Source organism: Octopus bimaculoides, chromosome 7 (genome assembly GCF_046866305.1).
Source record: "Octopus bimaculoides isolate indiv1 chromosome 7, ASM4686630v1, whole genome shotgun sequence".
In the NCBI taxonomy this organism is placed as follows: domain Eukaryota; kingdom Metazoa; phylum Mollusca; class Cephalopoda; order Octopoda; family Octopodidae; genus Octopus; species Octopus bimaculoides.
In genome coordinates this window covers 81628248-81633820 of record NC_142934.1, presented here as the reverse complement: position 1 = coordinate 81633820, position 5573 = coordinate 81628248, and the positions used below count along the sequence as shown (strand labels likewise).

The 5573-nt window shown below is 39.5% G+C and overlaps 1 long non-coding RNA gene across 1 annotated transcript in view; it reads right to left on the bottom strand.

Moving 5' to 3' along the window:
• The window catches only part of LOC149134790 (uncharacterized), an 8253-nt gene extending 3260 nt beyond the window's left edge, over positions 1–4993 (bottom strand). The window contains exon 1 of the long non-coding RNA XR_016242679.1: positions 2995–4993. This is a non-coding gene — a long non-coding RNA (uncharacterized LOC149134790). The remainder of the gene's footprint in view (positions 1–2994) is intronic.
• Between the last annotated feature and the right edge of the window lie 580 nt (positions 4994–5573).

Here is a 5573-nt window from a genome sequence, read left to right as displayed (position 1 = left end):
GGTCGCCACCCCCACCCCCTGCCGGAGCCTTGTGGAGCTTTAGGTGTTTTCGCTCAATAAACACACACAACGCCCAGTCTGGGAATCGAAACAGCGATCCTCCGACCGTGAGTCCAGTGCCCTAACCACTGGGCCATTGCGCTTCCACTCTGCAGAAGTTAGCTTTGCCTTTATCCTTCTGGGGATCGATAAAAATGAGAACCAGTCAAGTACTGGGATTGATGCCATTAGACTAATCCTTTCCCCCCAAAATTTCAGGACTTGTGCCAATAGTAGAAAAGGTTATAAGATAGTTAGTATTAATCAACCAAATACCCGACTGTTTAATAAATTTTGGCGTTAAGTGAATCCTTTGAAGAACTTGGTTGTCTTGTTGAGGAGAAACTTTCCTAATAGCAACAGAAGCAGCACCAACTGGAGCAGCAGCTGTTGTTGTTGTTGCTGCTGCTGCTGCTGCTACTGCTGCAGCTGCAGTTAATGTTGCTGCTAATTTTCCTCCTCCTCCTCTTACAATAATAATGATGACGATGACGGCGATCACGATGGGGTGGGGGCCTTCATGCCGTTTAATAAGAGAAGCAGACATTAGATTACACAGGTTCTGATATTAAAATACGAAACGGTCACAACTGGAACTGCATTTCACTATAAATCTACTTGAACAGAACTCGACCAGGGAGTGAACAACAATAACAACAACTTCAACATCATCATCACCACCACCACCTACTAGTAGTAGTAGTAGCTATGATTTATAACAACTTATACAACTTAGTAGAATTGTAACTTATCTGCTCGGTCGTACGTTCTTATCGTTCAAAACATGTCTAAAAGTTTCCCTTACTCGTGAACCGGGTCATTTGATAAATCTTGCTCTTCGGTTTATTCCTGTCTGGTTTAGATTACGAATATTCGTTCTCTTGTTATGTGAGAAGATATTGAACAAGAAATAAAAATAGAATAAAATAAAGTAAAATAAAATAAAATAAAATAAAAGGGGTTTGTAAAATATAAACATATGAGGAAAGAAGTTATCTGTTTTGGCAGAATATTTTTAGTGATATATTATGATTAACTAGTTCAAAATGCTGAAAATATTCCAGCCATATGGGTTTATTGGAGCTTAAAATATTTCGAAACTATGTGTTGCGTTAAGTACGGAAAGAGAATACCTAGAATCAATACACACACACACACACACACACACACACACACACACACACACACACACACACACACACACACACACACACACACACACAAGTACGTACGTACGTACACATATACATTATACATATTTTTTTCAGCAGTCAAACACGTATAATAATAGACAAATGGACGGAAAAACATATTAAATGAACTGAATGCATTTAATGAACGAACTCAGAAGGTCACAAATTACTCGTCAGTTATCGGCTAAAGTGTCCAGCGCAATTTCGTGCCATCATCGACAATATTGCATTCACCCTGGAGGTAACCAGCAAGAGAATTTGCTGGGAATGCGACCAAAACATAAAGCAAGATGGACAAACAAGGAAGAACTAGGGACAAACGTGTGTGCAGAGAAGGGAAGGCACCTGGCTTAGTGGTTAGGGTATTCGGTTCACGATCCTAAGGTCCTGAGTTCGATTCTCGGCAGCAGTTGTGACCTTGAGCAAGTCACTGTGTTTCACATTTGCTCCAGTCCACCCAGCTAGTAGCAAAAATGAGTAATGATTCAAAGGGCCCGCCTTGTCACATTCTGTGTCACGATAAATCGCCCTGAGAACTACGTTAAGGGTACGCGTGTCCTGTCATTTTCACATGCGGTCTGTTCTGTGGATCGAATCAACTGAAACCCTCGTCGTCGTAACCGAGAGAGAGAGAAAGGGAGAGGAGGAGAGAGAAAGGGAGAGGAGGAGAGAGAAAGGGAGAGGAGGAGAGAGTCTAAGAAAGTGAGAATCTGAGAGAAACTGAAGAGGGGAAAAGAGAGAGGGGAGAGAGAGGAAGATGGATGTGGAAACGCCAACATGACTTTATATTTTACTCATAGAGCCTCTAGATTATTTTCTGTTTGCACCAACTGAAGGACTCAAACTCTGCCCACGAAGACCATCACAATTATCCTAGAATTCTTGGTCAAACACGAGCATCGATAAAAATCTGAGTGGCAGGATCCGTTAATCTGAAGGACGGCCAACGGCCCTAAGCATAATTCTCACATTGTTGCTTTAGAGTCGGTAAAGGGCAAGATTTACTTGAAGGTGGCTGAAAATTGAAGTTTCAGCAGGATGCGATGAAAGAAGAAATAAGCGTTAAACATGATTTCTACTGAGTTTGCTATTGTATAGATTATGATGATGATGCTGGACATTATGCAAAAGAAAAAAAAAATTAAGTGGGGAGGGGAAGGTAATAAGGCAAAGATGGTAAGAAGCATGTTCTTCTGAATAACATTCTTGGTAGTGTTGTGTATATGTATTTCATAGAAATGGAATTTGTATATTTAAAACAGTTTATAACAGTATATTCCAAGGTAGTCTAAACACAACACAGGCTATTAATAAACATGAAAACTATGAAGGCTTGAAGCTGGAACTTCCTGCTAAATACTGTATCTAGATCTCTTAATTCTAAACATATTCTTCACTGCTTCCTCAAGTATTGGCTTTAAAACTATATGAAAAAAAAAAAAGACAGCAAGAAAATTCTGATACATAACAACGTTCATTGTGTTCAGTATGCTTTCAAAGGAACTTAGAGTAACATAGCTACTGCTGATATCGCTTCCTTGCCCCTTATCTCAGCATTATCATAAACATTATCACTGCCTTCTACCTTATCAACACTGCTTTTAGCAACTCCACGGTTATTAAGGCCACAAACGCCACCATCACCACCACCACTACCACCAATACGACCACCATCACTAACGTTTCTTTTCCCAGTATTTCTAAACTTTTAAAATGTTATTCATTTGTTTATAAAATACCCAGTTGCGTAAGTTGAGATTACCTGTCTCCGGGGAAAAAAACATGGTATGGCAAAAACTTTCCTTATATGTCGGCTATCCTTTTGATCGGGTAAGCCTCGCTAGTCAATAAAAGTCAGATGCCGTCATTAAAAGACAGTTCTGTTCCTATTCCGTCAAGCGTGTAGAAAAATTCAGTTTCCCAGGATTGGTGGCGCCAAGCCAATAACAAAATAAAGGGATTCAAGCACTTTAAAGAGTAAGATGCTTAATATAGGAGAAAAAATCACCGAAGATGGGAAGTGACGTTACTATGTATTAATAGTCAGATGTAAGCTGAAGAATTTGTGAATTTTGTTTTAATCGTGGTGCTTAAACAAATTCGAAACCATTGTTAATATTGGCCAAGGTGGTTTTGTGTCAGACAAAATACTTTGAAGTATTTTGTTGTGGGTATTTCGGTTCTTAGTTCAAATCATGCTGAAGTTAACAATTGTTTTCAATATTTTTGTTGGAGATATCTTTGAGTTTAATTGCTTAATAATTATCGCAACGTGAAGGTATGAAAACCGCAATTTCTTATTACCTTCAAGTCCAATTTGTGCATTGTATGATACTATCATAATTGGTTTTCCTGCGGAAGCAAAGGGCCTGGAATATACAGGCCCAAAACTATAAATCCCAACATACTCTATCGCTTCTGCAGCACCATCAGTTTATGCGCACATGCACGCACGCACACATACGTGTGTATATGTGTATGTGTATATGTGATATTAAGGACACCTTTACAAATTACAACAGCTTTTTAATTAAGTATGTTATATATTATAAGACTAAAGTAGGTCTTGGAGCGTGTAGGGAGTCACGGATCACTGAAAATGTTGCTTATAACAACGACGGAACTTTGACGGACAACCAAACACCTGACTAATTGCTTACATAACACGTTAAACAACCGATCAATAAATTACTCTAACCGATTGACTAACAATAAAGAACTGATACCGAACCAGTGCGTGTGTAATGATTTTCCCAAGACACGAATAAATTTGATTCAACACCTGAATCGTGCAGAACAAATACAAAAAGGAAATAACATATAATTTTTTTTTAAGAAAATATAATTTTACAAACATGGTAGCATTTCAAAATACTTTGTGGTATTCGGTTTTCTCTTTAGATTTACAGTCCATGCCTTACGGAGTTCGAATTTACCATACATCTTTGCAAAATCAATGAAATACGCACTTAAAGTAGCGAACTGGCAGAAACGTTAGCTTTAGGTGTTTTCGCTCAGTAAACACACACAACGCCCAGTCTGGGAATCGAAACTGCTATCCTCCGACCACGAGTCCGGTGCCCTAACCACTGGGACATTGCGCCTCCGCAACGGATGTATAAAACAAACGAAATAAAAGGTTAATTAAGTGAAGATTTAATTGTGAAATACTGTTGTTTTGGATTTGCTGCAGAAAATGGTGTTTGTAATGGTGAGGGAGTGAGGCACTAGAGTTGTGGTCTTAGAACCTAGGGGGCGGCAGCCTGAAGAAGTTTGGGAACTACTGCCCTAAATAATAAGAGTCAACGTGATACCTTATATGCATAGTGTACCTGCAAGAAAAGGCAGTCAAATTTCCCTGAAATTTAAAACTGGCGCAAACTTGTGTCCGTCGCTAAGAAGCTAGCTTTGCAAACGTAATTTTGTCTTTCATTACAGCCGACAAATATCTTGTGAATCAGTTTGGTACGCAGAAATCATAGTGTGGATGTTTGTGTGTGTGTGTGTGTGTGTGTATGAATCTATGTATGTATTCATGACTGTATATGTCTGTGTATGAATGTATGCATATCATTGTGTCTATGCTTGCTCCCCCACCCGCTTAACAGCTGGTGTTGTTTTCTTTATATCCCTGTAGCATAGCAATTCGACAAAAAAGACCGATAGAATAAGTATCTGACTCTATATATACGTATATGTGTGTGTGCGTGTTTGTGTGTCTGTGTGCTGCTTGTGTGTGTGTGTGTGTGTGTGTGTGTGTGTGTGTGTGTGTGTGTGTGCGTGTATGCTTGCGTGCGTGCGTGCATGCGTGCGTGTGTGTGTATGTGTTATATATATATATATATATATATATATATATATATATATATATATATATATATATATATATATATATATGAAGGCGCATAGCTCAGTGGTTAGAGCGTCGAGCTTACTACCGCGAGGTTGTGAGTTCGATTCCCAGACCGGGCTGCGTGTTGTGTTCTTGAGCAAGACACTTTATTTCACGTTACTCCAGTTCACTCAGCTGTAGAAATGAGTTGCGACATCACTAGTGCCAAGCTGTATCGGCCTTTGCCTTAGCCTTGGATAACATCGGTGGTGTGGATATGGGAGGCTGGCATCCATGGGCGACGGCTGGCCTTCCATAAACAACCTTGCCCGGACTTGTGCCTCGAAGGATAACTTTCTAGGTGCAATCTCATGGTCATTTATGACCGAAGGGGGTCTCCCCCCTACACACACACACACACACACACATGTATATATATATATATATATGTTTTGCAAGATTTTTGATGAAATCGTGTGTTGAAACAGATGTTGTTGTACTTGGGGATG